At 53.5% G+C, this 22682-nt stretch overlaps 1 protein-coding gene across 5 annotated transcripts in view; it reads right to left on the bottom strand.

Moving 5' to 3' along the window:
- Sulf2 (sulfatase 2) overlaps positions 1-22682 on the bottom strand; it is a 103233-nt gene that overhangs the window by 40420 nt on the left and 40131 nt on the right. The gene's annotated exons all lie outside the window — the stretch shown is intronic.

Raw genomic sequence — 22682 nt, 5'->3', positions numbered from 1 at the left:
AAAAAAAAAAAAAAGACGGTGGCTATCCCTGGACGCCTGGAGGAGGCTGAGTGGGAGGGCGGGGCTTCTTGGGGGAGGTCCCGTCTTGTTCTTACTGAGCCCCGTGGTTCGGCTGGGGAAGATCTCACTGGCCCAGACCTCTGGGGGTGGAGCGCTTTTCTATACCCATACTAAGCTTACGTAAAAATTCCCCTACTTTCAGGTAGTAAAATCTTTTTGGGGGAAGCTGGGCAGGGTGATACACACTTGTAATCCCAGCACTCGGGGCAAGAGGATAGCTCTACATAGCGAGATCCTGTCTCCCAAAATAAGCAAACAAACAAACACAAAAATCTCTCTGAGAAATGAGGAAACAGAGTCTTCCTTCCCCTTCCTTCTAGACTGGGGAGCCAACTACCGTGAGCTACATCCCTGGCCTTCTACACTCAGTCCTTAGTTGCAAGGCTGCTCAGGCCAGGCCCAATCCTGTGCTCCTTCTGCTCAGCTTCCGAGAGTGCTGGGATTATAGGTGTGGGCCACTGTGCTCAGTTTAATAATGTTTTCTATTGCAGTTTTACCCGGTGAGCATGTCCCCTTTTTAATCATTATAACCCACAAAGCCATTTTTAAGATATGGGAACACTTGTGAGGGTTTTGCCAGACAGAGGTACTAGCTCAGCCTGTTCTCTCCAGATGGCGACGCTGGTTCTCCGAGACACTGAGATTGCTGAGCGCACAAGGCGAGGAGAACCACGGGGGTCAGAGGGGTGCGAGGGGGGCCTGTGGGCGCTGCACTGTGCCTGGGGGTGCTGTGTGGGTGTCAGTGCAGCGCCCAAGGCCATGATGAGAGGCAGGGAGTCACTGAGGCGGGGGAGTGGGTGGGGCTCCGGAGCACACAGCAGCGCAGGGCTGCCACGTCTTCCGCGGCTGTGGAGCGCAGGCGTTGGGCTACCAAACTCGCTTTTGGGGGTGCCGGAGGCACTGAGGAAATACAACGGGAAAGAACGTGGTGAGGGGAGGTGAGAACAGGAAGGGAGGCTCCCGGACAGCCTGCAGCCTCGGGAGGAGGAGCCTCCCCGCGTGGGAGGGCAGAGCAAAAATAACCCAGAGAACCTGGCAGCGTCCTGGGAGGAGGTGGCGGGTGCGGCGGCACCGCTTGAGTCCTGAGTCGCTTGCAGTATTTAAAGAGTGAGATGTAATTAGGTGGCAGGTGCCTCATTAAACAGCCTTAGTGTCCCTGGCTGGGTGTCAGAGAGGAAGAGACTGAGATCCGCCAGGAGGTGGTGGTGGTGGTGGTGGTTGGGGAAGGTCGCTGGGCTGCCTGTCTGTCCCCAGCCCCACGGTCCCCAGGAGGCAATTGGCAGTGTTTAGGGACCAGGGACCCTGCCCACCCTCTGCGAACGGACGCACAGGGCAGGCCACTCACTGTGAAGATGACCCAGAACAAGGAGCTAATGGATCAGAGAAGGCCAAGCTCATTGAAAGTCGTGTCCATCACCCAGTCTTTTTAGCTCCTTAGTGCCACACTGGAGGGCGGGGTAACACTAAGGGCCCCTGCAGAACAAGTCTGGCTCAGGGAGGGAGACCTAATAAACCTCGCGACCCCATTCTGCACCCTCACTGGCTTTCCCCGCTCAGGGACCCCGAGACTCGAGGCTTCCCATCCTTCCCTGCCCTGCTCTGCTCTGGGGACAGTGACAACAGGGGGCAGTGGGCAGTGCCCGTAAGGGGCAGAAGGCCTCTGCCATATCTGCTCAGCCCTCCCGGTGAAGAGAACAGAAGCTGCAAGCACGGGGCAGGCTCTGTTTCAACACAGCTTACATTGTGACACCGAGAGAGGGGCTGAGACCTGCACAGGCAAAAGGCAGGCGGCTGTGGAGGGCCACACTGGCTTCGCTCGCCCCTCTTTTTTTCCGGAAATGTGTGTTCCAGAGACTCCTGAGCGTGGGCTGCTCGGGACCCTGGCCTCTCTGCATGGCACCCACCACAGCTTGCTTTCTCTGTTGGTGCGCAGGGAGAGGGAGGACTTTACTGCCTGCTCCCTCAGAGAGTGCCACACTTTGTGCTCCTGGCAAACAACTTCAATGAGGAAGAAGTTTCCTTTGGAAACAACTACAGTCAAAAGAGCTAAACAGGAAAAACATTTTTTGTGGGCTTTTTTTTCTTTTGGTATTGGGGATCAAGCTCAGGACCTTAACGCTTGCCAGGTGGGTGCTTAAGCTGTTGCGCTATATCCCTGGCTCAAGAAAAATGTATAGTAACTAGAAGAACTGGTGAATCCTGGTGTGGTGAAAATCACAGTGGCAGCCGATGGAATGGGTAACTTTTGGGACAACATGGCCCTGGGGCAGGTACAGTTGCATGTACCCGAGCTCTGTGCTTAGTGATGTTTTAGCCAGGAGGGGAGTGCGCACAGGCTGTACATGTTATACAGCCTGCACGTGCAGCAGGCTTTGCCGTGGAGGTTGGCTATGCACGCAGGCACCCTGTGTGTCAGCCACCGTCCACACGATGACAGCTTCGCCCAGCCACGCAGTGCTCAGGTCTCATGCCAGTGTCACGGGCACCTAACCACACTATTAAGACACATGTGGTATGGAGAGGCCACCACAGGCACAGGAATCAGATGAGAAGGAACCCACGGGGACAGGGGACAGGAGAGAAACTGCTCCAGGAGTGGCGAGCTTTGAGGTGTAAAGGTCCTGAGGCAGGAGCAAGCGTAGGGTATCTGAGGAACCTGAGGAGGGCAGTGAAGGCGGGAGGAGGTGACCTCACTGGGAAGAGGGCCCAGATCACACCGGGTCCTGGAAGCCCACTGGGTCCTGGAAGCCTCAACGAGGAGATACACACACGCCTGAGACGTGTGCACCAGGTTTTGTGTTTTATGTGCCTTTTCCTGGAAACACCCCCAGAGCATTTGACACATTCTGAGAGGAGCCCAGGACCAGGAGCCACTGAAGCTGACTGGGATTTCACACCCTCTGTCTGCAGAAGAAGCTGGAGGAAAGGTCTGGGGCTCTTGCCCTGCTTCCTGAGCCCCAGCTCCCCCTCACCCACAAGTCCTAGGCTAATGGTGGGGGCCCACCCACGCTACTGCTGTCCAGGTCATGATGTCAGCGTCCTCAGTTCTTCCTTCTCATAGAATCTCTGCCTTTCACCATCGCTGTCCTCTTCCATCCCCACCCCTTACAGATCCAGAAAGAGTTTATTATGCAGGCTCCACAAGGCCCCAGAAAACAGGGCTTCAGTCAGAGGCTTTTAGTGCCAAATTAGATTTTGCTCTCATTTGATTAGATTTCCCCAAGGCAGCTTTTAAAATGGTTATTCGGGCACCAATAGAGGTGGGAGAAGCAAATTAGCATGGGCCCCAGAGTGGGGGCGGGGGGGGTGAGGGGTGGGGGTGATCTAGCCAGAGAAAGAGCTGGAATTAAAACCAAGATTACGTGCGCAAACTGAATCACGCTGGAGCTGGAACTTGCGCTCGCGCAGCTGGGTGTGCAGGACGCCACGATAGGAGACAATACCCGGATGTAGGATGTGGTGTACGGGGGCGGGTTGGAACAGAGCAGCTCAGCAGCAGGCAAAGCTTATGGAGAGACCACGGACAAAGTGAAGGTGGCACTGGTCGGAGGATGCAGGGCTGGCACCTGCAAAGGACACGCACGGACTGTCTCTGGACGAGGCCTGAGGGGGGAGAGGAAGTTGAGACTTTTGTTTCGCTTGCCCTGTTGTGAATTCAACTTTGGTATTCAAGTGTGCAAAGGCCGAGCCCGACTCTAAAGATGGCCACCAAGTCCTGTATTGATTCCTCAGAGCACAGCCTTGTCTTATTTTACCACTGCACTCAGCTCAGGGACAGACATCTGACCCAAGCTGCGGCTGACTGGAGCGTGTAAGCCCTGGGACATTAAGGTGCCTCCTGGGAAAGAGACGCTCTTAGTCCTTGGGGCTGGAAGCCAGTGGGATATAAACCTGAAGCTGTTGGCAGCTGTCCTGTCACCAAGAGGCTGGGCTGGCTAAGTTTGAGGCAACACACAAAAAAGCGGAGGTGGGAGGTGGAAGGTGGCAAGGGAGATTGAGAGAGTTGGACGATGGTTTGTGCCCCTTGTGGTAGCTCTTTCAGTCATATTAGTAGTGGCTTTCAGTCAAGGGGCACACTGGGCAGGAAACACTTCTGGTTTTCACAAGCAGAGGTTCCCTGGCATCTGGTGTGTAGGGCTGGGCCTCAGGTATGCACCCTGCCATGCAGAGCAGAGCCCACGGCAAAGGCGACGCAGCCCAGGAGCAAGGAGCATGGACGGAGGTGGAGGACCCGAGCTACACAACCTGGCAAGCCCGGCCGCTCTGCTCCCCTGCCACTTTACTCACTCGATTCAGTTTCAATTTTGCACCTGGGATTAAAAGATCCTAGGAAAAGCCACAGAATGCTCAGTGCCCAGCCGGTTCCACCCACTTCTACACTGACACAGCTGTGCCCCTTTCCTTATGTGTCATCTGTGGCTGTGGTCACACTGCAGTGGCAGAGCTGAGCCACTGCCACGCAGCTCAGGTGGCTCAAGTCTAAAGCGGTTACTGTCTAGTCCTTTTCAGACAAATGCCTCACTGAGAGGTGAAGCATCCCTATGGGATTTATTTATTTTTCACAGTGCTGGGGATTGAACCCAGGGCCTTGCATATGCCAGGCAAGCATTTTCCTACTAAGCCACACCCCCACTGCTTTTTATTATTACTTGTTGGAAATGTTTTACTAAGTTGCTGAGGCTGGCCTTGATTTTGAGTGCCTCCTGCCTCAGCCTCTAGTAGTAGGCTTACACGCCCGGTGGATTTACATCCAGATGGTGCTAAGCGGGAAGAGGCGAGGCTAGTCAATGGAGCACTGAGTGCAAAGGAAAAAAAATGACACGTGTGAGGACAAGCAAGAGACATTGACAATAGGAGAGGCAAACTGCAGGCAGCACTCACTCTGAAGGGGTCTAATAGCACAGCCTCTAGTGTCCAGAGCTCAGTACGGGCACAGTTCCCTCCACGGCACAAAGCCGCCAGGTGTGTTAGCTGCGAGTAATCCAGCAAAGGACAAGTTGGCTGCCAGTTCCTCAGTGTAAACACTGCCGCTGGGGATGGGCGCACGTGATCCACAGCTGACCAGGTCCCTCCCTGGGGGCGTTAGGTGCATCACGACAGCGATGATGCAGGCAGCTGTGACATATCTAACCAGACATGTCACAGAAGTGGGCCGCTGAGGAGAGAGCTGGATCCTGGAAGTGCGGCACAGCAAGAACTGGGTCACAGGGGCTGCAGAGATAGCTCAGTGGACTAAAGCGCCTGTCTGGCAAGCAAAAGGACCTGGTCCCCCATGCCATGCTGGCCACCAAAACTGGGCATAGTGGTGCACACCTGTAATCTCAGCACTGGGAAGGCTGAGACAGGAGGAACACTACAAGTCTGAGCTGCATAGTGAGATCCTGTACAGAAGAAGAGGAAGAGGAAGAGGAAGAGGAAGAGGAGGAAGAGGAGGAAGAGGAAGAAGAAGAAGAAGAAGAAGAAGAAGAAGAAGAAGAAGAAGAAGAAGAAGAACAACAACAACAACAACAACAACAACAACAACGTCACAGTGCTGAGACCAAAACCTCAGGTGGACCTCAGGATGTTGCTGTGCCGGGATCTGTACTCAAAGGATCTCAGGTGAAGGTGAAGGTGAACTCGAGTGACACAGAGAAGTGGCCTTGACAATCAGGCAGGTGACGTCCCAGAGCAAGTGAGGCTGACAAAAAAACAGAACCCCCAAACAATTCCTCAAAGCCCCTTTCCTGGGTGAGCCTGTGAAGATATTGCCGAGTGATGACAGCCATGTGCCCCTACTAAGTCTTACACCCCCCTGCCGCTTTAGTTCCTCCACCTGTAAAATGGGGCAGTTAATAATGGGGTGCTGCTGTGACCACTAAGACAGTTGGCCAGTTGGTATCCATGGTGACACGCCTGGACTCCAAGACCCCTGTGGAACCCAAATCCACAGATCTTTTCTTTTCTTTTTTTTTTTTTTCAGAACTGGGGATTGAACTCAGATCCTTGCGTTTGCCAGTGAAGCGCTTATCCTACTGAGCCATCTCCCCCGCCCCACAGATCTCTTTTTCTTACATAAAGAGGCATGGCGGTTTTGCAGAACCCATGCACACCTTCCCTCACGCTTTCACCCTGGATTATTCTACACCCTGGATCGTGCAGAACACCTGAAGCAACACAAATTCTCTGGAAATAACTGCCCTGTGTCATTCAGGGAGTGGAGTTCAGGGACAAGAGAAATATTTGGTACATGATCAGTATACTTGGGAATTTGGATCCGCAGCTGAATCCCCGGATGTAAAACACGCAGACGCGAACGGCTGACTGCATCTGTAAGCTGCTTCTGGTCTAAGAGGGTCCCTGAAGAGCCCCACATCAGAGTTGGTGCCCTTCCCTCCCTCCTGCCCGAAGGGGATGAAGCCCCAGTCCTCCCATAGCCCCGCCTGGCAGGGCCCCTGCTTCCTGCGCAGGCTCGGTGCTGGCCACCTCCCAGCGGCTGCCCCTTCTCTACCTGTCTATGCCAAGCGCTGCAGGGAGCCTCCCAGGGTCCCACGGGCGCCTCGGGCCTTCTGTTGTTTCTCCCAGCCCCGAGCCGCTCTGCAGTGGTCTTAGAACAAGTGCATTTGTGGTACGTAAAAGTCATCTCTCACAGCAATCAGGGGTAGAGATTAGCACATGGTCGGCCTGGTGTAGGAGGCGGGGGCGGCCGCAATGTGGCAGCCGGGCGAGCCTAGGCCAGAAGGGAGCAGAGCAGAACGGACCGGCAGCTCGGCCTCGCCTGCGGGTGCCAGAGAGCCAGACAGCGATCGGCCAGTGCAGGGCGCTGCTGTACCTCCCGGCCTTCACTCTCCTTCCTGGGGGGCTCAGGCAGCGAGAGTGGCTAAGCGTGTGTCTCAGCTGCCCGTGCTTGTGACCTCCATCTGCCACCTGCTAACGGTGAGCTCTGTGCAAGCCATGTCCCTGACCTCTGTGTTTTGGTTGCCACTGAAGATGGTCTAGGGTTGCAGCCTATGAAGGGGTGACTCTTGGGTATGTGTCCCCCTTTTAGAGAGGGCCCCATGCACCCTGGGTGAGTGGGTGGAGCCGTCTACAGGGCTGTTTTGGGGACACTGGTGACTTCTAGTACATTTTAATTAATTAATTAATCAATTAATTTAGGCAGAACTGGGGATTGAACTCAGGCTCTTTTATTCTACTGAGCCATCTCCCTGGCAGGGTCTCACTATGCAGCTCCACGCCCGGACTCCTATCGGCTCAGTAGGCCTGGGGCGGGCCGTCACCGCATGGGGTGCCAGGGATTGATTCCTAGGACCTGCCCTTGCCTACGCAGGTGCTTAGTCCGCTGAGCCGTCTCACTGGTCTTTCCAGCACATAGTTATCTCACACTGTGAGCACCCACGTCAGATGTTACACAGAATCAATAAGTAATGGGAAGGGCTGAAAGGTTCCACAGTTAACCTGGGGCTCTATCACGCTCCAAGTATTTGACATCTCAGGAGATAGTGCATCGATGTGGCAGTTTCCTTCCGTATTTAGGAACACACATGTGCTTTCTCCTTTTTCTTCCTGGAAACCCTGGAAGAGTCCTCTTCCTGCCCCAGCACCTCCCTACCTCACGGTCCCGACTGGCCCTGCAGCCCCCACCCTATCTGTTCTGCTCTGCCCTGGGGCTTGGATGCTGAGACCTGAGACCAAAGGCAGAAGCAGCCCAGCTCCTAAAATGTCCTGCATGGGCCGAGCCTGGACCTTCAGACCCTAGTTTCTGGCCCCCTGAGCCTGGGCTGGGATCAAACAAGGGCGATACGGCTCTAGGGGAGGGGACCACGTGGAGACAGAAACTGAAATTGCTCTCTGCCTCTTAGCCTGGCTCTGGGCTGCCCTGGGGCATTTGCATCTGTGTCCTGGGCGCTCTGTCCCTCTGTCCTCTCACTGGGATATCTCAGGTCAGAGATGCGAAGCTGTCCTTGACTGCGCCTTCCCTCCCATCACTGGCACCTGCTGCAATTGTGTGCTGGCTTCATTTTCTTATTCTCTCTCCTCCACCCAGGGCCTTGTCTGGGTGCCACAGCCCCAGCCTAGATCCTGCTAGGAGTGGACACATGGGAAGGAGGCTGGGTCAAGACCTGGGCCAGGACCTGGGCGTGGTGTCCAGTTCCACAGCCTCTCTGGGGGGCAGGCAAAAGCCACAGAAGCACAGCCTATGATGATTTTCTAGTTAATCATGCAGCAGGAGCACTCCATGTGGCAGATGGAGTAAAGGGGAGGGTGGCACCGTGCAGATGAAGCAGTCTGCATGTGAAGTGGTATGATGTGAGCTGGGCCAACCAAGGGTGACTTTGCCTCTTAGGGGACAGAGCTACAACGAGGGGCTCGGGTGCCAGGTGCGGTGGTGCCCACCTGTAATCCCCAATACTCGGAAGGCTGAGACAGGAGGACTGTGAGTCTGAGGCCAACCTGGGGAATTCACTAGGGCCCTGTCTCTAAAAAGGGCCAGGGAGGTAGCTCCATGGTAGAGTGGTGCTGGGTGTGATGCCCATTACTGCAAAGAAAATCCTTACTACTCAAAAAAGAACCACTGCCCACACTCACACACATACACACACACACACAAATGGGGTAGGGGAAGGAGCTGCTGGTGGAGGCTGCCCAGTGCAAGCAGGGGGCCATGGGGTGCACCCTGCCTCCTGGGGGAGAGCACTCTTAGAAGCCTCAGTGACACTGCCCATTAAGTGGGACCAGGCTGACTCAGGCCAGAACTCAGCACGAGCCCTGCTCAGGGAGGGGCTGAGGACCTGAGTCTCTGGAGAGCTAACCATGCTTGTTAAAAATCAGATGTGACCGTCTTGGAAGCGAAGAGGCCCCTGAGACTCGGCTGGGGCCGCGTGAAACAGCTGCCGAGTGTGACAAGCATCTCTGAGCGATGGGGCCGGAGCAGAGCCAATGACAATAAACTGTGTTTGCCAAGGGGATTCCAAAAGGCCAGTGATGGTGAAGTGGGACACTCAGGACCGTCTATCCTACCTGAAATAAACCCCGGTGTCCACATGCCAGGATTTGGGGCAAACAGAAGGTGATCTTTGTGTCTTGGTGGCAGCCCTTGCCATCTAGCTGTCCACTGTCCTCTTCATGGGATCTTGGTTTCTACGTGGCATCTGGGCTGCTGTGTATGAACACCTCCCACCAAGCCCGTCCTTCTGGTGTCACACAGGTGTTTCACGGGGCCCTGCTGTGTCCCCAGCCAGCTCCACACCCTGCAGCCCACAGTCATCTCAGCATCTTGGAGCAGCTCTGCCTGGCCCTCTCTCCACCTCTACCTGCTGTCACCAGCTGGTCCTGGCCACCAGCCCCACTGCCTGGGCCCTGCAGGGTCCCCATCCCAGCCTGAGTCACTGTACATCACACCTTAGCTAAAACCCAGAGTCTCTGTCAAGGCTCCATGCAACTGTCCCCTGTCCTCTTGTCCCCCCCAGGCCCACTCTGCTTTGGTCTCAGTGATCTCCTTATGTCCTCCCAGCTCATTCCTGTCCCTAGGCCTCTGGAGAAGGGATCCTCTTCCTCAGTCCCCGCCGCCAGCTTCCCCACGTCTGCCAGGTGCCTGCTCACACACTGCATTTCTGGGTTGCATCCCTAGCCACTCTATTAGTGGGCCTCGCTCGCTCCTTGATTTTGTTTCTGAACAAATTTGTCTTCGGGTTTTCATCATCTGCTTGGGTTTTGGCCCACCAGGGAGGGGCTCTGTGCGTCTGCTCCTGCCTGTGCACCATTATTTAAAACACAGCTCCGGGGTCCTTGGTACACACTTGGGAACGAGGAAGCTGGAGACTGAATCAGATACCCACGGCGGGGAGTTCTGTGGGAACCTGGGCCAAACGAACGAGGGCTTGTGGGTACTGTCCCCAGCTCGAAGTGGACTGATGCTTCTGTATCTGTCTGTTCCCAATTCTGTGGGGCTTGGTGGGCTTGAGGCTGGGCGACTGAGAGGTGGGCTGCTGCAGACAGGTGCCCAGGTTCAGGGGAAGGCGAGGGTGGAGGCAAAATTTGGGAGCTGAGTGCATTCACTGGCATTAGTGTCTTGGAACTGAGTCGGATCATTTAAGGATGACGGAAACATTTCAGGCAGGCCCTGGACTCGGAATGGGAAAAGCACACTACTTATGTCCATTAACCTCTAACTAGCACCGCTTTCATAGTGAGTGACGGTAATCAAACGAGGAGTGGAACCTGCGGTTCTGTCACTAGCGAAGATTGGGGACATTTCCTTATCACCCTCAGCCACTGCAGCTATTCTGAAATGCCATTTAGCCTGGCACAGTCAGGGAAGGTAGCAGGGGCCAGGGCCACAACCACCGCAGTGTCATTTTGTATGGAGAGCAGCATATGCAGCAGTGTTTGTCAATATTTTGATGACTGTATTTTGATGTAATCGGCTTCTTTTGTAATTCTACGTGCATTTTTCCTAGGGCTGGAGTGTTGGTGGCTTCCAGTTAAGCCCCTTCAGGGGTCGGTGCACCTTCCCCACATCTAATTCCTGCTTCCTGGGTGTGGACATTTGGGAGTCAGTAGGGACCACGGCTTTACCCATTGTTGACAACCTCTGGGCTCAGCCATGGCACTGAGCCAGCAGGCTGCTGTTGGGTAGTAAGAGGTCAAGAAGCTTCTGCAATGGGCTAAATATTTTCAGCCTTTGCTGAGTACTGACCCCTACCATGCAGGGCCAGGGTCAGCAATGGCAGGCCACCATCGCCCTCAGCAGCAGCAGCAGCAGCACCACCACCACCACTTTTTTGCTGTTGTTGTTAAAGAGAAGCTTTGAATCTGGGTTTTCAGTACAATTTTTAGGTTTTTTAAGAAGTGCCTTGTAACAAAATAGAACACATTTGGGGTTGAAGGGCAGACCCAGGCTGTCAGCCCTGGCCTTGCAAGATCTAGAACTGGCCCCAATGGGTACAAAACGAGGCTGAGCTGGCCCAGGACGGGGTTTGCTCTCACTCTGCCATCAGGAGAAGGGCTCTGAATGGGGCGGTGTTCACCATCTGTCTGGGTTTCCTGGGAGCTCTTGGCCCTACGACCCTGGGGGAAGCCGGCGTCTCCTGAGGAACAGCGGCAAGTGAAAAAGGAGTCCTTCAGTGAACTCTAGAACACTAGAAATATTAGATGCGAGATGCCATGGGACTGAAATCTTTGGTTTTTTGGCAGACAAACTGGCTGAGGAGGCAGAGCTGGGAAAAGGACACTGAACCCGCCCGGAGCTCCACAGTGCAGGCCGGGGCACTTCTGCGAGTCGCTAAGCAGATCGGTTCCACTTCGGGCTCCTCATGAGGTTAGAGCAAGAGCTGCCTTCTTGGCTTTGGAAAAGGCACCAGATGCCAATTGGTGCTTGCAGCGAGGCATCAATTACCGCCCAAGCTCTGGGTGCAGAGACAGGGCAGAGGAAGCAAGGGGCCCGGCTCTGCGCATGGAGGGCAGGGTGTGGGCGCCCTGGGAGAGCTGGCCTCCTCCTGCGTGGCCCCTGGGGAGGCTGCATCTGAGCTTTAGTGTCGATCTGCTTTATTTTCCTATCCAACCCCTATTCTCCTGTTTTTTCTCTCTGAGAAATTCCCAGCATTGGGAATTGAGGTTTTGCCTGGGTCTTGAGCTATATACCAGGCTTTTTGTTTTGTTTTTAAATTCTGACATAGGGTCTTGCTAAATTATTAAGATGGCTAGGCTGAATTGTAACTTGGAGTCTTAGCTGGGCGTGGTGGTGAACACCTGTGATCCCAGTACTTGGGAAGCTGAGGCAGGAGGCCTCAAAGTTGAACATAGTGAGTTCAAGGCCAGTCTGAACTCTGAGACCTTGTCTCAGAAAACGAAAAAGATGCATGAATCGAACTTGGAATCCTCTTGCTTCAGCTTCCAGAGTGTTGGGATTATAGGCTCTTCTGTCTTTTTTGCAACTGTGTCTTTTGTTAGCAAAAGAAGGAACCAATTTTTCCTCTCCCGCCTTACCTGTTCCCGCAGTTATTTCCTAGCTAGGAGCACGATGGGGCCTGGCCAATCAGGTGATCTTAGTGTACCTGGGCCCAGTGATTGGCTGGGGTGACCCTCACTGTGCCAGGGACAGCCTCCTCTGAGACTTCCCGCAGAAGCCATGGGGAAGAGGCCTCCCTCTCATCTGGATCATTAAGCTTATGAGATAGCACCGCAGGGGTCACCTTCCACCACAAAGGGGAACCAACCTCAAGGGGCTGGTGAGATGGCTCAGTGGTCTAAAGCACCTACTTAGAACAAGCTTAGCAAAGCACTGAGACCGCGGTTCAATCCCCCAGCACCACATGCCAGCCAACCCCGCCCCCTGGTGGGCTGAGCTGGCCACCCCCACCCCCACCTCCATACACATAATAAAATAAAAACACTTAAAAAAAAAAAAAAAGCCAACCTCAAGCAAAGAAAATCCGGAAGCAGAAAGTCAGGGTGTTCCTGACAGTGTCTGAGCACTGGGATCAACCAAAGTTTTTCTGAACTGATGTTACCAGTTTTGTTTTTTGAGACAAGTTCTCGCCATGTAGTTCAGGCTGGCCTTGAATTCTATATGTAGCTCAAATGTGTGGCCATCCTCCTGCCTCAGCCTCATGAGCGCAGGGATTATAGGCACATGCTACCATGCCTGGCCCGAAATAATTTTAATTATGTTTTTTGATGCCAGACAAGGGAGCTACAAATCTAAACTCCAGTTCATCCCTACTTTCTGCCTACTTGAAGGCTCAGGCATAAGAGTCATCCATTTGGACCTTTCAGTTTTATGCCCAATAACTGGGAGGAACTGTTTCATAGAAAAATGGCGGGGTTAAAAAACAAAAAACAAACTACACAAGCACTGAGATAATTTCAAGAGAGTAATCATTCCTCAGGAGACAAAGCAGGATGTTGTGGCGAAGAATGTGAGCGGTTGGGAAGGGCATGATCGTGAATACAGCCAGGTCAGGGGAGGGATCGGGAAGCTCTTCAGGAAAGGCATTTGGTGACAAGAAACAGTATGAATGGTGAATTAGATGGAGGCGACCGCAAATGCAAAGGTCCTGGGCAAGAAGGGCCTTAAAGTGTTTTGGGAACAGTATACAGGCCGGGCAGCCTGAGTGCTGCCAGAAAGGGAGAGAGAGCTAGGAGGTGTAGGCAGAGAGGTAAGAAGACAAGGCAAGGAGCTGTGGGCAGCCAGGAAGGGACCTAAGCAGGGAGTGACAAGGTTCGATTTCTGTTTTTCAAAGCACCATCTGGTTGCCCTGGTCGGGAGGAAGAACAGTTCATTTCTAGGGAGAAGCAGAGATGGACAGACAACCAGGGCAAGGGCTCAGGGCTGGCCCTTGACATGCCCCTTTGCCACTGCCCACTGCCTGGCCCTGTGGACCAAGACTGGGTGCAGAAGCCCTGAGGCCCCAGGCCTGGCCGCAGCAAGCCCAGGTCAAGCATCAGCGAAGGTGGCCGGAGGGCGGCTTCCCTGGGCTGCTCACTGCCTGTTGGCTTCAGCCACCATACCTTGAGAAGGTCAGACAGGGTCACTCATTTCCTGTCAAGTCAAGCTGGGTGGGGAGGGCGCCCCACCTTGAAAGGTCTATCACCTGCAGAGTCACCAGCGGGAGGCGATGTATCTTAAAATCATTTCTTTGCCCCTTTAAAGTGCAGCTCTTGGGCCGGGGAGATGGCTCAGTGGAATAAGTGCTTCCCTGGCAAGTGCAAGAGACTGAGTTCAATACCCGGTTCTGAAAAAAAAAAAAAAAAAAAAAAAAAAGTGCAGCTCTACCCAGAAGCCTGGGATGGAAGAGGGAGGGAAAAGCCACATGAGCCCCTCAGAACAAGGCCAGAAGAGCCTGCCACTGATGGATACTTAATTATCGCCTTGGAGGAATCTGACACCAACCTGATGCTTCAAAGAGCTGTTCTCAGTACCGTTAGACTGATGTCCCACTTCTGTGACAGCTTGTAAGGCTCCCTTATTTTCCTTAAGGGAAATTTATAGGTTAACAAAAGCTACCTGTGCACATCATTTAAAAAAAAAAATCACTCTAACTGCAATGTACAAGAAAAAAGGAGAGCAATTTATAATAAAGGAAAATTTCACTATGCAATTTCTCAAGCATATCCATCAAGGAGACATGACAGAGCAGCGGACGCCAGCACGCAGATTCCCTGCCAGGGTGGCAGATACAAATGTGGCTGGTGGGCGTACGGCATTTGCAATTCAAATCCTTCAGGTGTCACTGCCATCAGGGACGGGATTCTCAAAAATAAGGAAGAACTCCTGGAAAAGTTCTGCGTTCAGTTATAATGGTCCATCCCTTTCCTTGTCACATACATTCCTGGGAAATTCAGGGAATATTAAAACTGTGCAAGAGGCTGTTAGTATTTATATACAAAATAGACAAAAGATGACCCAACTACATGAACGATCTAGTATGAAATCCAGAAGCCACGTGGGAGGCAAGGCATCTTGGAGCTGCGTGGGCTCTCTGGACAGAGGAGGCTATCAGAGTCTGGTCTCTGTCCCCAGGAAGCCGTACCCAAGCCAGTATCCCTTCCACCAGAAAGGCTTTTGTAGATTTTAACCTGTAGGGGGCACTGTGCTCCCTTGAGAGCTGTCAGGAAGAACAAAGCTTCTAGCCCAGTGTGGGGTTCCCTCATATCAGTATGAGGCAGGAGAGACCAGGAAGGTTGGGGAGGAAGACAGGGAGGTGCAAGGCTGTGGGGAGCACACCCACCTCCCAGGGCCGACCAAGGCTTGTGAAGCCCCTGGCTCTGGTTTGGGAGGACAGAAGCTCCACAGTAACAACCACTTTTACCACTGTTGTCATTTATACTCCAAGGCTCAGGTGGCCCCATCCCTTCCAAAAATGACTTTGCTGAATTAGGCTCTGTCCTCACGCTCTGCCACAGACCTCTCTTGTGGCAAGCACCGTTATCTGTGCCACCTACCACAGAGCCCACATGTGTACTAAAGCCTCAGAATGCGGCTTGTGTGCCCTAGAAACTGAATTCTTAATTTGATTTTATTTTAATTAATTTAAATAGCTCCCCATGGTTCCTGGCAACCGAACCTGGCCGGGTGGCTCTAGTGTAACCCCTTCTAGAATGTTCTGGGAGTCCCGGTTGCTACCTTCTTTTGGCTCAGTAGGTGGGGTTTGTGGATCCCCCACCTCAGCGGGCCTGTCCTCTTTGTTTTGACCTCTGAGGTGGTTTTGGGGATGCCCAAAGGGAGAGGAAGGCTGAGAAGGGAGAGTGTGCATGGAGCTGGCCCGTGGGGCGGCCATGCTGCTCACACTGAAGGCCGAGCCCGGGTGGCTGGGTGGCCGAGTGTCCCCTGGCCTGCAGGGGCACAGCCCTCGCTCAGCACCAAGCTCTGCAGCCCCTGTGGTGACCCCGTGAAAGAACCCTGCCTTGCTGGACCCCCTATGTCTGCGCGTAGGTCCAGACACAGAGACCCACGAGGTGCTCAGGAAGTGACCTTATCTGAACAGTGGTCTCTGTAGTAAAGTCAGATGGGGTCACAGTCATGAGAGGGCGGAGTATGGACCCAGACAGAGAGAGAGGGCCGCATGGAGATGGAGACCACAGGCTCATGGCAGGGAACGGGCACCTGGGCTAGAAAGGCTGTCCTCCTGGTGCCTTCAGACAGTGTGGCCCTAAGCACATCAGGCTTCTCATTTCTGCTTTCAGAACTGGGTGAGGTTAAGTGTTTTTGCTCTAAGCACCCAGCTTATGGTGTTCTGTCTTGTAGCCCCCGGAAACCAAAACACAGTAGCCCGGATGGAGAAGGGTTGGCTAGATGCAAACAGAAATCTCACCCCAGCATGCAGGGGTGAGGAAGGAGGCTGCCTGCACCCTCTTCCCAGTGGCTGCCTCTTCTCTTGGCTGGGACCTCTCCTGGGTATGCACACCAGGGTGGTACTGCATCCCGGGCACAGGAGACCTGCATAGGCGTGTCACAATGCTGCCGCACAGAGGGGCAAACTGAGGCTGCGAATGGGCGAGGTCTGGGCCCCACAGTCACTCGAGAGCTTACAGCAGAGCCCAAATTCTAGGCTTCTTCCTGAGTGTCTCTCTGGCTTGGAAACACCATCTTAGGGGAAAAGAGTAACCCTCGAGTTTCACAAATTCAGCTGCAAGTCACATAGGAGACGTGCAAGTGGCTGATATGTACCTCCTGAGGAGGCCTGGGCCAGCCCGGGTCCTTCGAGGGGCTGTGTGACCCAGCAGAGGCCCAGGCCTGCTGGGTCCCTGCTGCTGGAGGAGCACGTACTCCAAGGCAGAAGGGGACACTGCACTGCCACACTGAGCAGCGGGCAGACAAGGGGCAGCTGGACCAGGGAAAAAGGGGGCTGTGTGTGCAAGCGCGTGCGAGCACGTGTGAGCCCTGGAGGGAAGAGGAAGCATCGGGTGCAAGGACAGGAGCAGAGCCAGGCAGAGAGAAGCCTGCCTTTGTGAGGGGAGGGACAGCTGCGCCGGGCCGAGGGGAATAACACAGCTCTCTCTTCTCTATGTGAGCAGAAAGGCCCTAAAGAAAAAGGAGGAAGGGCTGAGATGCAGGAGGGATGGTGCAGAGGGGAGAAAGGGGTACAGAAAAGACAAGCAGAGGCTGTGCACCCAGAGGAGAGTGTGCATCCCCCCTCCCCCATAAAGTCCTGCTAAGCCCCTGGGATGGGCAGGCCCCATCCTCCGCTCAGGGACTCAGGAGGGGACAGAGGTACCATCTGTCCTTCCCTGGAGCGGGTAGCTTAGAAAGGAGACAGTCACAGGATTAAGTGGGCAGAAGACAGCCGGAGGTGGGAAGGGTCAGGAAAGCTGCAGGGAGCAGGAGCCAGGGTGGGAGATGTAACCTAGCAGGGGGGCGGGCCATAACATGAAGGTGTCTGCCGGGCGGCATCAGGAGTGCTGCAGGACAAGAAAGCAAAGGAAGTGAAGGGCGCGGGGTGGTCGGGAGACTTCTCTGAAGTGGCGACACAGGCACACACACCTGAGCACAGTGTGTGAGCAGGCCATGTAGGTGACACAGGCAGGGCTCCAGAGAAGGAAAAGCGTGATGACCCCAGGGCAGGTGGGTACCACACATCAGAGATGGCTCAGGTGACACGGAGGAGCCACTGTGGCCAGAGTGGTGAGCAAGGGACAAGCACCTCTACCTTCTGGGGACAGTTGCTTTCTGCTCTTGTTGAATATGACAGAGGGGGATGGAACCCGAAGTGCCAGCCACCATCTTAGCTACCATTGAGGGCTAAGCCTGGACATTTGTAGTCTCAAGGGGTTCACACCTGAGGTCTCCAGTTTTAGGGTGAAATTACAGGGGTGAGACTACCTAAAGCTACCCTGTCCCTTCAACGTGTAGGGACTGAAAACTTACTACTGTCTGTCAAAACCAGGTATAGCTGGGTTTCTGTCATGTGGTCCCTGGGTGACCAGCATCACATGTCCTCCGCGGCAGCAGGCATGGCCAGGAAGGGCCCCAAGCCCTGGGTCATCGGATTCCACTCAGCCTGAGCACTACTGCTGAGTGGAGGGGTGCGCACGCCCAGCTTGCCAGAAAGGAGCAAAGTGCTCCTCTAGATGGACGGCCAACCCGCACTGTCCCCACGTGTATGACTTCCTGTCCCCATGCCTGGTGTGACAGGATGTGGTGAGAGTGGGTAAGAAGTGACGCTGTTGGGGCTGGTGGGATGGCTCAGTGGTCTAAAACACCTACTTAGAGCAGGCTTAGCGAAGCACAGGGACTGCGGTTCAATCCCCCAGCACCACATGCCAGCCAGCCCCGCCCCCTGGTGGGTTGGGCTGGCCACACACACACACACACACACACACAAGCGCACAAATAAAATTAAAAAAAAAAAAAAAGAAGTGACGCTGTTCTTTGTTCCATCTGCAGCTCACTGACCACAGAGTGGTGTCGCCGGGGCCACCGCGCTTTGCTCCATGTGTGCAGCCCTCCGTGCTGCCGCCAGCCTTGGCTGAGCGTGGTCAGTACATGGGGCACCACCCGTGGGAGCCACCATCATAGCAGTCACTGCTGTGACATGCTTGTCTTTACAGCACCCTGTGGGCACGTAACCTTGTCAGTGACAGAGGAAACCAAGATGTAGAAGTTGAAAAAGCCAACTAAGCCTGCCAAGCCCCTGCCAAGAGCAGAGGGCAGTCTCTTTCCAAGCGCCCTGCATGTCGCTGACTGGGGGCTTGCCCTGTGTAGCTGGGGCATGGCTCAGTTACTTTTCTCTCATTGCTGGGACAAAATATCCGACATCCAAAATTAAGGAAGGAAAGGTTTATTTAGCTCACAGTTTGTGGAGGTTTCAGTCCATAATCAGCTGGCTCCAAGGCTGAGTGGCACATGGCAGAGGGCAGCAGCTCATGGTGGTGGAAAACAGCAAAACAGCAAGAGCAAAAGGGAGGAGCAGAGGCAACCGCAGCAGCAGCAAAGGCAAGAGAAGCTGCTCTCCCTTCCTTGCACTGAGTCCAGGCTATCCACCTCAGGATGGGTATAGCACTCACACCCATAATCCCAGCAGCACTCACACCCATAATCTCCAGGAGCACTCACACCCATAATCCCAGCAATGGATTATGAATTAATTACAATTTCTCAAAGTCCACCCTATGACTGCACCAGGCTTTGGGAGGACAACGAAACAGGGAAGCAGGGACCTCACCTGCTGCTGAAATGTGCTGAGGGTAGCTAAGGACATTTTATAAAACCCGAGGATGTTATTTAACCCCCAAAGGGTGTCCCTATCTGCGACACAAGTCCTTGAAGTTTCAGGAAGCCAGACCCAGAAATATCCACTAGCAAACTGCTGTTTATCCTGCCTAACCCGGGTATTTCTTCCTTTATCCTCTGTCAATCTCTACTGCAAACATGGGTGGTGCAAAGCAAGATGATTACAAAACTGAAACCGCTAATCTTTTAAAAGATGTGGGGTTTTGTTAAATTAATTAAAGTGATGCTGGAGGACAGTGTGAATGCAAATCCGCTGGCTAATAACAATCTGGTGTCAGGGATGATCCAGGAGAGGGGATGAGGAGGTAGCACACACCCTGAGGGGGGTACGGACATCAAGAAGCAAGAATGGTGCAGGGCAAGGCGGATCAATTAATCAAAAAACTCTGGCAAGGATGCCGTGGCTTTTGGTGACAACAGCATGGGAAAGCAAGGGTAACCCGTGGTGCTATCACTTATATTTGTTGGACAAATCACACCCATCCCGGCTGACACGCGGCATCGGCTCATTTCCTTCATCAGCCCTGTGGTTACAATTAGAGCCCCAGCTGTGCTACGTATCAGCACACCCTAACATGAAGCTGTTTCCAAGATGTTCCTGGTTTGAATTTTCAAGATAAAATCCCTGATTGATATATTTTTAAAAACACTGTTTGTTGAAATAGTGGCCCACTGAAAAGGGCTCTTTCTGGTGCTGGTCTCTCCGGTTTGGGCGACCACCTGCACAAGAAGGGGCACAAAAGCACGGGTGACCGAGGTCAGTAACCGTGCTGGAGACTTTTCCCGTCCCCTCGGTATCGATTTTCTTCTTCTCTCAATATAAAATCATGTTGGGCAGGGGAGATAGCTCAGTGGTTTAAGCGCCTGCCTGGCAAGCGTAGCGGCCCAGGTTCCCACATGCTGTGCAGGCCCCGCCCCAGGCTCGCTGAGCCAGGCACTGAAACTCGCGTGGTGGAGCAGGCCTGTCATCCCAGCACTGGGGAGGCTGAAATAGGAGGATCACTATGAGTCAGAGCTGTGTAGAGAGACCCTGCACCTAATCCATAAAATTAAAAAAAAAAAAAAATTACATCAGCTGGCAAGATGGCTGCCAGAATTACGACTACGTTTGCCAGGCCTCCTTGTAGCCACAAGAAGCCATGTGACTCGTTCTCCCCAATGGGAAGTGCAGAGAATAAGAGGGTTGGACCATGTCATCAGCAGGGCCACCCCAGGCGGTGTGAGAAAGAAAGGATAAGCAGGAGATATCTTGGATCTCACACACAGCCCAACTTAAATCCAGCATGACCAATTTCAAGAGAGGCCCGTGTGGATACAAGGGAGCTCATGGCCCAAGTGCTGTGGTGGGCAGTCTGTTATCACTGAAAGCTCTTCAAGGTTCGCCATCCCTGACATGGGGTGTAACAAGACTTAAGACGCTGTACAAATAAATGACTTCCTGTTCTTGGAGGGCTTAAAAATATGTGGCATCCAAATCAAATCAATCTTGAGAGCCGGCCAAATATCTCAGCTGATTAAAACACTTACAAGCAGGTGCAACGGCCAGGGGTTTGATCCCCCTGGGCCTGCTGTGCTGGTCCCGCCCCCGGGGCACGCAGAGATGGCCATTGAGACTGAGCACGGTGGCGCACACCTGTGATCCCAGCTTTTGGGAGGCTGTAAATAGGTGGATCACTACGAATCCAATCTAGTAGTGAGACCCTGAATATCCTGTAGACCCTCCCCACCACCAAAAACCAAAAAAACAAAAACAAAACAAAAAACCCCCAAGCCAAATCAAATCAATCTAAAAGAGACTCTGAATTCATAAAAGGTTTTTTGGGGGGTCATTCTTCTCAATCAACATGGGTGCACTGAGATGGCAATTGAGACAGCATGGTGGCACTTGCCTGTAATCCCAGCACTTGGGAGGCTGAAAACAGGAGGATCACTGTGAGTTCGATCTATGTAGTGAGACCCTGTACTAAATACATTAAAAAAATTTTTTTTCACTTTAAATAGAAACTTAACATGAAACTCAGATCGCAGCTTCCTAACTGCCAAGGTAAGAGAAAGCACCAAATGTTCCTCATTCTTGTTACTTAATAACCAGGAGTACATTGGAGTAAACAGATGTTTTAAGAATCCTGGGTTCTAAAAACTTTAGAACCCCTCACACAGAGAGACAGTCTAAGTACAATGAATACGACGCTCAATGGATATGTGACAGAAAATGTTGACATTCTTGTGGGCAGCCGTGTGCCTCTGACAAGATGCTTTGAGGCTCCGGTCTCCACTGAGGATAAGACTAAGCACCTCGGGGCAAAAGCAGCTCGCAGCTTTTTCGTGATTCAAGGATGAAGTCTGGGGAACCAATTTTATTTTGGGGGCTTTCCTGTCTGTCCCACCTGTATGATTGTGAACCCTAGGCTCCCACCCAAAGTCCCCCCATATGTCATGAGGCGTGAAGGTTCCCTCTCAGCTGGACGGCACACGCCCCCGCCCCCAGCCCGAGTCCTGATCCTGGTCAGGTTCAGCCCAGTCCCTCTGTGGGGTGCAGCTGCCCTGGCTGTCAAACGTGGAGCTGGTATGGGTGCATACTGTTAAGGGCCTTCTTGTTCTGTTGGCATCTAAAGCTGGGGTTCTGGGGTGTACCTTTCAGCCAGAGGTGGTAAAGGGGATGTGTGAGGCACTGCTGCCCCTGGCATATTTTCTTTGGCTCATGGCATGCATATTTTAAAAAACCTGAGTTTTTCCAACATTTAAAAAAATTACGATATTTCCACTAAAATTTTAAATGCAAACATAATGCGGAGGTCAGCAACTCCAAGCACAGGGCTGTCATTTCACACCTGAGTGGCACATGCCCCCTTCAGTAAGGGCTCAAGCCTCTGCTGTGCCCCCACCTGTCCTGTGTTCACCAGGGATACCCAGGCCCCCACAGCCACCTGACACACCTGGCTAGGTACAGGGACCCAGACAGCAGCGGGGTCTGCTTCCACGCAGCAGCACATGGGTCGGACTGCGGGCACCTGTGCAGGGAGCTGGCCCTTCCTCGCTTGCGCAGCAGGGGCCAAGCTGTAGGAAACCCATAGCACCAGCCCGGCCGGCTCCCCTCCCGAGGGCCCCACCAGCCCACGCTGGGCCTCTGGCAGGATGCTGTGCAGTCTTGAGGGCTGCAGGCTCCGCTGAAGGAGGCGTCTGTCCTTCCCTACGTCCCTCCCACCCCAGCAACACCTTGTCTTGGACGAATCTTCCCAGGTTGCAACACCGGAGCCTCAGTATCTGCTTTCACAGCTGCCTCACCCCTTGTCCAAGGTGGAGGGCATTTATTATTTTTAAAAATTTAAAGCAATTTGAATTAATTGAGCAGGAGGATTTTGCAATGGTAGCGGAGTAGGAGACTGCTGTGTGATGCTACCTCTGTTGCCAGCCTGGGAGCCTTTCCCGGGACCCCTGCAGGGAGATGAACAGGAAGGCTGGTGGCACTGCACCCAGGTGGGCATGGAGGAGAAGGGGGCCCTTTGCTGTGGAGGCTCTGCGCCATCCTGGTCACCCCATGGAGGGTGGTCCGGCCCTCACTCTGCTCCTCTCCACTCTCACCTCAATGTTCTGGCACCTTCTCCCTGCTGAAGGTCTGAGTCAATTAAAATAGCTCCCCAGATTCAGAAAAGTAGCAGAAAATGCGAACCCCTGCATGGCTGCAGTGGCCTCCCGGTAACCTCATCTATATTTAAACAGACTCCCATTTTATGGAATGCAAATTTCTTGGAGAAGGTCACTTTGTATCACTACTGCAGACAAGTCTGTATTTTTCTGATCTCTACACACAGAAATAAAGAGGGCTGGTACTGCATTTGCTTACCATGTGCAGCTCCAGGTTCAATCCCCAACACACACACACACACACACACACACACACACACACACA

This window comes from Octodon degus, unplaced genomic scaffold (assembly GCF_000260255.1).
Source record: "Octodon degus isolate 3935 unplaced genomic scaffold, OctDeg1.0 scaffold00077, whole genome shotgun sequence".
In the NCBI taxonomy this organism is placed as follows: domain Eukaryota; kingdom Metazoa; phylum Chordata; class Mammalia; order Rodentia; family Octodontidae; genus Octodon; species Octodon degus.
This window is presented reverse-complemented; position numbering and strand designations above follow the sequence as displayed.